Source organism: Adiantum capillus-veneris, chromosome 13, assembly GCF_014529385.1.
Source record: "Adiantum capillus-veneris isolate H3 chromosome 13, ASM1452938v2, whole genome shotgun sequence".
Classification (NCBI taxonomy): Eukaryota; Viridiplantae; Streptophyta; class Polypodiopsida; order Polypodiales; family Pteridaceae; genus Adiantum; species Adiantum capillus-veneris.
In genome coordinates, this window is record NC_140943.1 from 120,668,267 (window position 1) to 120,680,784 (window position 12,518).

Genomic DNA, 12,518 nt, shown 5'->3' on the forward strand with positions numbered 1-12,518 from the left:
TTAGTGTTAAATTCAAAAATATGAAAAATACCCAAAAAATTAGTGAAATATCACAAATTTGCAGTGTATGCTTTGGATTGGCTATTTCTATCAAGTTTTTTCTATTTTCATTATCTTTTGATATAAAATTTAAAATTTTAGACAACAAACCAAGAACAATATACAAAAAATAGCCAAAAAACTACCAAAAAATTTATGCATCTAGCTTAACTCAAAATGCAACACTTAGAAATGTAATTAAACATATCAACAAATCATTCACCAAAGTGCCAATCAAAATCAAATAATTTTGAATCATTTTAGCTTTTTTCACTTAATTTTGATCAAAAAATTAGTTCAATTACAAAAAATTCTCTACATCCATAAAACCATTAACAAATCAACATATCAATAACTCTATTTTTACCATTAATTTTTATGTGTAAACATGTACAATAAGTACAATCACTTAATAAGCATACATACATACAATTATAACACAATTTTGATAGTATTTTGATGCAAATTGAATGCCTAAATCCATGAACCATAAGAAAATCAACAATCAGGATCATCCAATTGCTTCACATCAATCCATTGGCACCAACATTACCATACATTTGCACCCAAATATGTGCACATTGCCTACACATAGTGGGATATAGGGTAGTGACCTCTTGGTAAGTAGAGGATTCCCTATGATTTTTGAGGCAATTTGAGGACATTTGATCTTGATTTTGATAACATGAGTGTCGTAGGATTTGTTACAGTCACAAGCATATAGGATGTTTGGATTTGATTTCCTCAAGTAGTGATTGTCATTAGAAGGTTGAGTAACAACCATCTACTTGTTTCCATGCGCCTGCGGGTCAAGCTACATCCTTGGCAGACATTTGGTATGTTGGCCTAGTTCTTGCTCTGCTAGTGTCTACTCGCAGCATATCCACCAACAGCCAGTGAGAGTGCCCCAATTACTCTGATCTGGTAGGGGCACTAATAGTTTCTAAAAAGTCTTCAAAACTAGGTTGCCCACCGTAAGGCTTCTTTCGAACAATGCTGGATATTGAACAAAAGAATGTACCACCAAAGCCTTGTCTGAAGTGCTGGCTTGGGTTTGTTCCTTCCCTCTATCCTCAATAGTCTTTTGAAGTGTAGTTGGAAGCTCAATAGCCTTGTCAACTGAAGTTCCCTTAACCTGTTTAACTCTAGACTATGCCTTTTTTATATCAGGCAATATTGCCGTCGTCTTTTGCTTGGCCTTAAATTGCACTCGTAGGTTTGTCATTTTCCACTTCTTTGCCTTGGGCTTTGAAGTGCACGCCTCTAACTATTTTGCTGTTATTTTTGAGGTAGTAGTGACTAGAGCCAATTCACCTACCTGGCCTTTTGGTGTCTCTTGTTTAGTACTCTAAGTGTCTGGAGTTTTTTCCACTTTGGCTTTTGTCAAAGCAATGATAGCATTGACATGAGGTGGAATACAAGTGTTTCAGTAAAAAAATGCTAGGCATACGACACTTTGAACAAATTCTAAGTTTTAATTTTATCATTTTGTTGTGTGAGGCTGTTCTGTAGAAAAGTGCGGAGGCTAATATTAGCTTTGGGGTTCTTGATCTTGGCCACCAAAATCATGCAAAAAAGTTTCTCTAAAACAGAAGCCGGATTGATCTTTAGATTGGTAGCCTGTGCTATGAATTTGCATATTGGTTTGAACTCTAATGCTGACACTAGAATACCTTGCCCTCCAGTCGTGCGTTTCTTCTTTTCTTGATTGTCTTTTTTTCAAAAAGTGGTGACCTCCTTAATTGAGCATGGAATTGCCTTGGTTGAAAATGGTAAGTGAAAAACATGAGATAGTGCCACGGATGTTGCTTGTATTGGTCTACCATTGATCTCAATTGTATCCCTATCTGGGTTGAATGCATCCACCATGATAATCCCTGCATCAAAATTGATTTTGGTGGCCTCGAGCACCACCTCCATGCCTCACAATCTGAGTTATGTCCTCTCACTCTGATCGAATACATATTTCCCCCTATCTTATGGTGTGGCACATAACATTCTTGCTCAACTAGATTAAGGATCTCTTCAAGCTTTGTTGTTTTAATATCAATTGCTTCTTGCATGGCTTGTGACATCATCTTCTTGTTTTTACCATCTTTGAACGCTACAAAATACCTTCAGTGATGAAACAAAATTCACTTGATGAGGATAGCAAGACAAAATCGGAGCACTTTTGAGTCTGTGGTTGTGCAACAACAAACACTATAAAAGGTGAAGGCAATGATGATGCATGTACAATGAGCAACATAGATGATGGTGACACAAATGAAGATACATAGAATAAAGCTAGATCGTGCACATGTCGCATAGTTATACAAACTTGAGCCATGAATTCACCACTCTCGTGCATACTCAATGTTATGCCCAATGTTTTGATTTGGCACGCATGCATTGGTGGTATTTGTAATGATTACTGCAAGATTCCCAAAAGGAATTTATCATTAATGATGTGGTAGTTATCATTATGCACTTAAGACTCCTTTAATTTGTCATTGCTTTGATCCTAAACCTCAACCATACCCAACAGATCTAATGGTATTTGATTTTTCTCTACCCCCAATACCTTTGGTTTGTTATTGAAGAAGTTTAAAGGTTCATCATCTAAATATGAATTAACCATATTGTGGGATACTAGCTCAATGGTTTCATATGATTTGGCATAGTATAGCTTGATTTTAGCTCCATTATAGACCCTTGGCAACAATAAACCTGATAAATGCTTAAGCCTGATTGTTCCATTGGAGAAGACCCAATCAACTTAATATGGTCGTGACCATGCAACCTTCAAGCCTAACTTTGATTAATAAAGTAAAACCAAATCACGCTCTGGAACCTTTATCTTGCTATCATGCCAATGATTCCTCCTCTACTAGACTAATTTCTACTCTAACATAGCCCTTTGTTTGATTTTATCCAGCTTCAAAAAATCATCCGGTCTATTCTTCAGATTTGTATTGAAATTCATATGGTGTTCAATGGCCAATCTAAGACTAGGAATTGCAAATTCCATAGGCACAACTACTTATGTTCCATGAATCATTCCAAATAATGCCATTCTAGTTGTGACCTTGTGCACAATTCTATATGCCCACATAGCTATCTCAAGCTTCTTGTCCACATGCAATGGACAAGCCAAACATAGCAATAAGAAGATCAAGACCATACTAACCTAATCATTTGGAAAATCTTTGTTAGTATGGTCTTGATCTTCTTATTGTCGTGTTTGGCTTTTCCATTGCATGTGGGGTAACACGATGTCAATTTTTAATGCTTCATTGAGAAGATTTCAACATGTATCTGAATGGTCTCATTGATGAAATGAGTCCCCTAATCTGAAACAACCTCAACCGGACAACCAAATCTCCAAATCACGTGCTTATACAAGAACCATGCTATTGACATGGCAGTGTTGCAATGTAATTCTTTAGTCTCAACCCAATTTTTGATATAGCATGTTTCTAGTAAAATGTATTTATTCTTCTTGGGAGAGACCTTCTTGAATGGATCCATGAAATCCAATCCCCATTTCATAAACACCCCTAATGGCTGAATGGGGGTTAGAGGTGTAAAGTCTATTGTACTACCGTAGGCCTTCCCACTCTCTAACAAATATTTCAATTCTTACAAAAGGTTCTAACATCATCGATCATACTATGGCACCATAGCCTTGCTTGCAAAATCTTCTTATAGGTGATATCAATGGATAAATGACCTCCTCAACTCCTACTATGAACTTCTGTTATCACTTGAATTCTTCCTTGCATAGGCACACACCTTTGAAGAAATCTATCAATGCCTAGTCAATATAAAGCACCTCCAATGATGGTAAACATCATACTCTTCAATATTAGTGACTTCTTATTTTCTTGGGACCAATCCTCTAGAAATCCCCCAAACTCAAGGAAAATCATACACATTTGGCCACTCTAGATCTGGCTCTTCTACTCTCAATTTATTAAACAATTCAACATCTATTGGTAGCATCTAATATATCAACTTGCATCAATGGTTTTGAGATACCTTTTGTGCTTCTCAAATCAAAAATCAATACCGCAATAAGTCTTTCCTGGCTTATGGAAAATCTTAAACTCAAATTCCATCAAGAGCATCATCCATCTAATCAATCTACCCTAAATGATCACTTTGTTGATTAGAAATAGAAGAGCTTCATGATTGACAAAAAAGTAAAACAACTTGCCCAACAAATAATGTTTGAACTTTATTGCACTATAAACCATTCCTAATGCTTCCCTCTCAATTATGGAATATCCTTGTTCAACTTAACTAAACCGACAACTGGAAAAGTAGAATATGTAGTCTTTCTTCCCATTAGGTTGGGTCAATATAGCTCTCATCTCCATTCCAGACCCATCTACATGCACATAGAAAATCACATTCCACTCTAGTTGACAAAGATTGGCTTCCTACTAATTGCCTCCTTCAATCGCTAAATTTTTTCTCACATTGTAGGGTCCAAATAACTCCCTTCCCATCTGAGTCAATTCATACAATGAAAGAGCCTTCGTTGCAAACATGTGAATGAATTGGCAATAAAAGTTGACATATCTCAAGAATAAACTCTGATCAGATATATTTGTTGGCGTTTTGACTTGCTAAACACACTTCATGCTAGGACAAGGTTAGGGTGGATGGGTATTAGTTCCATTCATGAGTGATTAGCATGTGGGGCTAATCATGAATTAAAATAACAAGTAAGCTCACTATAAGTACAAATGAAAACAACAATGCATTAGAGATAAACATGAACTAAGTAAATGGTGATTTCATAGCTCAAGGCTAAATTTCTAAAAGCATAGAAGTCATAGACCTTCTTTCATGCAATCTTTGGACTTCATTTAATGAAGTCTTCATGGGTCATGGATGTATACATGCATGTATGTCTCATACATTATGTGTCATAGGAAGAGATGGTTCCCATGAGGAGGTTTACCATAACAAGCTCCCCCTTAAACCTGATCATGGTACTCTAGTGATTCATCTAGGGTTTGTGATGGTCCACTGATACATCATAGGAGGTTCAACATGATACATCTCTCTATGGGTCACAAGGTGGCCATTTAGTCATGCCTAGGTTCAATTCTAGAGCACATCAAAGTAGAAGGGTAGAAGTTGTGTCGTTGTCATCTTTGACTTCATGCTTAAGCCGGGTTTGTTTCTTTCTCGTGTCTTTTTGATTCTTCTTCTAAATCATGTAATCATGTCTTTCATGCGCTCATGTCCTTTGTGTGTGGGTGATGTTGTTTTTATGTTCAAATGTGATTATTTTCAATTTTATTTGATGCAAATTGTGCAAACATGAGTGAATGGTTGATGCAAAAGCGAGGGTCTTACCAAATAGAGAGGCTCTCTCTATGGAGGTGTCTATGCCTGATGGTACAAGGATGAAAGATAATAATCAAATGAAGACAAATCGCCCCATTGAGAGAAGGTAGTCTCAATGTGTGTCCTTGAAGATAACTTCATAGTGAAATTTTCCTTCTACTACATGAGAATACGTGCTTAGGAAAATGGCGAGTCTTTTTGTTCTTTTGCACAAGAAAGACCCATAAGTGGAGCTCAAAGTAATGGTATGGAATATGGAAAGTTGAAGATAGATTAATATTTTTTCATTTTAAAAATATAAGACTTTCAAACCAAACCAAAGACTTTCAATACTGACGACAGGGAATGACATGAGGGCTGATTGCACTGTCAAGATTGTAGCAAGCAAGTTGCTGTGAAGGTGACATCATCACTTGCACAACCCATCAACACCCTAATGCGTCCTGCTAGGGTTTTAGCAAAGAGGATTTGACATGCTTGTTGTGAAGCCATTAGCAAGGCACCACGAGTTTCACAGTGAGGGTCTACACCGTGTTGGTGTGCTGAAGCTGCAAGACTGAAGTTGGGTAGGATTAGGCATGCAAAAGGGAGATCAAGGGATTGCATAGCAGGAGATGGGGAAATTGATGGAGGTGGCCCCTAGAAGCTGCTTCAAGTATATTGTATAGTTTTTTCTTTGATTTTATCTTTGTAATTGATAAAATATATTTTCTTATTCTGTAGTGCCTTTCCTTTAACTCTATGCATGGTCAAAGGGTCAACACTTTCGTACACACCACATTGATGAGTGCCGAACCACCATGGATTGTGGTATCATTGGCAACTTCAACATAGATGGTGATGTCATAAAATATAATATCTAACCAACCTAGATGATTTTCTCATATTAAACTGATCATTTAATATTGGAGAATAAACGAGAACAAGGGTTAGGATATAGACATGTGCTTATAGATCTATCTCAACATGGGGCCAATGGTAAAGGGGCCCAATTGAGAAATGGTCTATCAAAGAGAAAGGCTAACCAATGGAGCATAAAGACCTTAGGGTTACCTTCATTGACGACCTCCAATAGGTAGTGTTAAAAGTCCTTTGACCTTAGGTAAGCTAGGGTTGTGCTTGAGGTGGGAACCCGGCCCAAGCTTGAGGTGCTTGATGATTGAGACATGCTTGAGATGCTAGGGATGTACTTGAGGTGAGAACCCAGCCCAATCTTGAGGAGCTTAAGGGCCAAGCTTGTGGTGAGAACTAGGCCCAAGGTTGAGGGGCTTGAGGTGGCACAAAAGTCAAACTAGATCCCTACAAGGAGGGGGCGAGCCATGCAAGAAGGGGGGGTGGTTGCTGGACCACTCTCTCTCCCAAAGGTCACCCCTTGCCCAAGAGGCAAGTAGTACACATGTCAAGCCCCTAGCTAGGTTACCCTCACGGTGTGCCTAAAGCCTATTGGTTGGTCACCCAAGGGGTCCAATGATAATTTAGGAGATTTATTTACTTGACTTCTCATTTATCAAGTCCTATCTCTCAAAGGGAAAAGGGGGATGCTTGTCCCAAGGCTACCCTTGTTGCTTGGTATGACTCCTGCTTATGATTGGCTAGGCCTAGAGGGGTCCAATGAGCTTCAAGTAAGAGCTACAAGGGGGGGTCAAACAAAGCAAGTAGGGAGCCTGCTTAGGGGGTATACTCTTCCACACACACACACACACACACACACACACACACACACACACACACACACACACACACACACACACACACACACATTGTGTATTGTGCAAAGTGCAAGAGCTCCCTCTCCTTCTCCAAGCAAGTAGAGGTTGAGAGCCTACACCAACACTCTTGGCTATGGAATGCAAATCCAACCAAGATCCATGCTTCAATGCTTAAGATTTCCATCTTCTCCATCTTCATTACTATGCTATTATGTATGCTAGCACAAGAAGAGTGATGATAAGTGAGGAACTAATTCTTTCTCCTATGAAATGTTTCTTCTTCCTCTTTCCTACCCTCATTCCCTGCTAGTTCTCTCCACCTTCGAAGGTGTTTGAGGTCTTGGGAGTGATGCTTGGGATACTTAATGCTTTCTTCAAAGTTTATGTTATGTTCATGATGCATGAAGCTTTCCATCTTTGTTGCATTACCTAGGTAACAAGGAACACAAAGATTGTATTGTAACAAGTCTCTCTTGATGGGAGAAATCATAATACAAATGCCTATTGGAGGGGAGACCGCGGCTCCACATAAATCTGGTCCTCAATTGTTGTCATGTTCTCTAAATCCTCATTCTTGCAAAATTATTGCTCGTGCCAAGTTAACTAAATTCTATGTTTATGTTGCTACCATCAATTATGTTCACCTGCTATGCTCACAAAGTAATTTCACAAAAGTACTCTCTCTAATTTCCACTACTCTCAAGTTAATAGGCCAATTCCATTACATGGTGATGAAGATAGGTATTGTGGGACTATTGAAAGGATAGTAAAGGTTAATATTAGAACCTTTCATACCTTCATCTTCAACTACAAGTGGTTTGCAAATGTGTCTAGACGGCATGCAAATGACCTCTACATGGTGGAATCTAGTGTGCATCACATAGGCAGGTATGACAATTTAGTTTTTCCACATAATTGTGAGCAGGTGAGTAACTACCTTCTTTACCCTTATTTGCTTGTAACATTAATTACACCAATGTGATGAGCAATCGCATCTTAGATATTACAATCATGATGCTCAACCAAAGCCAATGAGCAAAAGCTAACATTTTAGCATAATATCACATGCAAGAAGCATATGCAAATTACGGCCGAGTTTTCTTATACCCATCAATGTCGACGGCTGAAGCCTTCGGCGGCCCTCAAGGCAACAGAGGTAGGCTGGGTAGCATAGCCAGAGATCTAGGCAGTGTCACGGATGGACCGGGGGATGCGATTTCCAGCACTAGCGAGAGCCTGGTACAAAGGTGGCACGCTATTTCCAGCGGGGCCCAAGTAGGTTGCTGCAGTTCCAACACCCTGAACCATGTTACTTGCGAGTCCAAGAGTCTGAACCATGTTTCCTATTAAACTCAGTAGATTTCCCATACCTTAATGCAACACTGAGATAACTGCTTCAACACAATCAAAGCATTAGGCAAGCCACACCTGCCTCTCCATTGTCAAATATTTATCTCTCTCTCGTGCGCGCTTGCTGGAAGTTACCCCGAAGCTCCTCACCCGCTAGTGCATGTCTATACGTATACAAGACTTTTAGCACCACCTGTTGTCAGCCTTCTCACACGCAACTTCTTAGAGCCACTCACATCTCCCTGATTCACTTACACACATGCTCTTGCTAGAAGCTACCCCGAAGCTTCGATCCTCACCAGCTGTCTCTACACGCAACTTCTTGAAGGCACCAGCGTCTCCCTCACACACATGCACGCTTACTAACTTTCAACACGGTGGACCTTCACCATGCGATTTCTTTGAAAATTCACACACACAGGGCCGCTATCTTCTTGAATGCTAGTACTGATAATTACAGGATATGGAAAATGCAATTTTGACCCTTAGTGATTTTAAGGGTACATTCACACAGGATATGCACAAGCTCTTGCCACGCATGCAGTCAGTGCACAATATGCTAGTCAAGGAGGTCGGGACATCACATGCGGGCATCCTCCGAGATGATATGACATACGCTTGTGTGCTTGATGCATAAGCTTCACCTGCCAATTGTGGGTGCATACTTACGGCCACTTAGTGCATGCATGTTCTCGTTCGTCGGTGAGCACACACACGGATCCTCTACGTATTGGCTGCGTTCTATTTTCCCTCACCACTCACCTATAAAACTCTCTCTCTCTCTCTCTCTCGCTCTCTCTCTCTCTATATATATATATACTCCTATGTATTAGTGGCATATTGGCCGGGTCCGCATCTACATGCTATTTTCTCTCACCTCTTGACTATCACTATAAGAGGAGTAGTCTAAAATGGCTAGCATTGCCGTGGAAAAACAAAGGAAAATGGAGAGAGAAAAAATTGCGTACGTGGCAATAATCGCGGCTTTGAACGCGGTAATGGTTTGGAGGCAATAAGCACGGTAATATCTGTGGTAATATACCCGCTACTATTACCGCGTTTGTTGCCGTTGCTATTATCGCGCTTATGGCTGCTAAACGCCCATTCAAAAATAAAGGTGTTCATTTGGACCACCCAAAATTGAGTGGCCCAAATGAGCACCTTTATTTTTGACTTGCATAAAACAATGAAACATCAATTGTTTTTTGGAAGAGTATACAAAAAACCCAAAGAATGGAAATTGAATTTACTTTACCTTAATAATTTAATATGCAAAAGATCAACTATTTAAAAAAGTTACAATAAAATGTAAATAGTTGTATATACATTGTGCCACATTGGGACTTTACGAAAGATTGGACAAATATTTTTCTATCTAATCCTCCTTGATCTCATCGTCGTCTAGAGGCACGTATGTTTGATCACCTTGACTTTAATAAACCCAAACCAAATTAAACAATTATCAACAGCTCAAAACAATTGATACAATATTACTTGTTTAAACTTATTGCTTGTAGCGATCCAACATCCATGTCGAATTACTCGCGAGAGATGTGGTTGTTCTCAAGAACCATTACCAAGTATCAAATTATGTATATCGCTCCTGATACTTGACCATCTCTCTGGTTGGTTGAGCAAGAGTGATATTTTCCTAAGTTAGCAATAACAATAACAAATCATCAACTACAATCTTTATAATCACCGATCGACGTTATAATTTAATCAGTCTTACATATTTGTCCTTCCAGGACGCCTTGCCTCCTGAGCCATAGTGCGTGGGAGTTTGTCACACAAGCTTCGCGTTGTCGTCTGTAGGATGAGCCTATCGAAATTTGATCTCTCTTTTCTTGCATTGCCCACTCCCACTCCGCGTCTGTCATGTTCCTACCGCGATAGCTTCTGTCTGGATCTCTAACCTGGTTGGCTGCTATGCATCGCACATTGGATTGCTTGTTTTTTAGAAATGTTTTTATGTAGCCCTCCCACCACTGTTGTGAAAAATGTTGATCGGGGGCATTTGGAAATCTAGCTAGCAACGCGCCCTCGATGTAGCATGCACGATCGGATAGTTGGTCTCTAAACTTTACAAAACGGTTCTTATACATTGAATGTATAAAAATTTGAAGATGACGTCAAAATGCCCTACCCTGTGTTGTGCGGAAGTCCACCTCCCCCCCATATTTAACCCTATAGTAGTGTATATGCGTGTCTGGCACAGGTGTGTCAGTATCCTTGTCCTTTGCATCAGGGATGACACACTCTAAAAGTGGGGACTCCGTACCCCCGCAACTACCAAAACAAGCAAAGCCAGAAGATCCACCGTCGCTTCATCTCCCCTGGCGCTTGCTGCCTTGAGATGAGCGTCGACGCGTATCGCTAGAGGAAGTTTGTTGACGGATTCCTAGCAAAGAAAGAGTGGAATGGAGTTGTGTAGGATCCTATTATGTGATGGAAGTGGGACCCTACGATGGAAGGGGAGTAGGACGATAAGGAGGGGCCATAGACTGCGGTGTCATCGGTGCGAGGCTCTAGAGGTAAGGAGTCCCTCTTTGACTCCCCCATGGTGTGGTCTACACAGAAAGACCATAGGTCACAAACTGCTATAGAGTGTAGCGTCCAAACAAATCCTTCATCAAATGGAGGTACTGCTCTCATAAAGAGATAGCCCGCTGTAGGTCAGGATCTACGATCAATAGAGGAACCTGAGTAGAGTAGGTGTAGGATGTCCATGCCTGCAAATAACAAAAATAAACCTATGAAACTCATGGTTTAGTGTTAACTAGCCAGAAACAACCTTTATTTCTTTGCTTGTTCTCAGTGCCTCAAGACTCGGGTCCACTCAAGGCGATTTCCACCCCGGGTGGGAGCCCACCTGGGATGTGAACCAACCAAAAGAAGAGCCAGATGACTGCTCTTTCATAGCACTCTACAGAAGCAAAGGCATACCCGCATTGTGCACACCACAAAATGGTTTCTTTGCCTATAACCATAGCTCTTTATCTCCCTATTTACTTCTTCCTCTCTCTATCTATCTCCCCGTCCAATAGATATCTTTATTTCTTTTAAGACCCTCTTTCCCTATTTCTCCCCATGGATATTTCTCTCCCTCTCTCTCTCTCTCTCTCTCTCTCTCTCTCTCTCTCTCTTTCCCTACCTCTCTCTCTCTCTCTCTCTCTCTCTCTCTCTCTCTCTCTCCCCTCTATCTCCCTCCCTCTCTTTCTCTCTCTCTCTCTCTCTCTCTCTCTCTCTCTCTCTATCTCTATCTTTATCTTTATCTCTTTCTCTATTTCTCTCCCTCTCTCCTCTCTCTGTCTCTATCTATCTCTCTCTCTCTCTCTCTCTCTCTCTCTCTCTCTCTCTCTCTCTCTCTCTCTCTCTCTCTCTTTCCCTCTATTTATCTCTCTCTCCCCCCCCCTCTCTCTATCTTTATCTTTATCTTTATCTCTTTCTCTATTTCTCTCCCTCTCTCCTCTCTCTGTCTCTATCTATCTCTCTCTCTTTCCCTCTATTTCTCTCTCTTTTCCTCTCTCTCTCTCTCTCTCTCTCTCTCTCTCTCTCTCTCTCTCTCTCTCTCTCTCTCTCTCTCTCTCTCTCTCTCTCTCTCTCTCTCTCTCTCTCTCTCTCTAGCGGTCAGGAAACCCTAGCGGGTAGACAACTCCTCTGCTTCATCGACCTCCCCCTGGGCGAGGGGCTACCCTGCGGGGGGGTCCGACTACAACAAGCGCCGCTCTGCCCTACAAGTAGCTGTACCACTGCCGCGCTCCTCTAATCTCGCGCCTCCATGCTCTCGATTCTGCTTCCCCGCAAGGGCGACCAAGAGCGGACCAGGACTCAGGGGAGGTGACCATCTACAGAGACGAGCAGGCAACCTGCTGAACCTACTGAATCCTACTTCGATTCTGCAGTGCCTTACCCAAAATGTCACCACGTGAGCGTGCAGGTTTTTGAAAGTTCTCTCTCTCTCTCTCTCTCTCAACAAAAAGAACACAGTGTTGCATTTTGCACTCGCTGCAACTGTAGCCCATCTCCACGTACTGAAGTCTCGCCACGACAATCCCCAACCCTCGTCACGGCCCC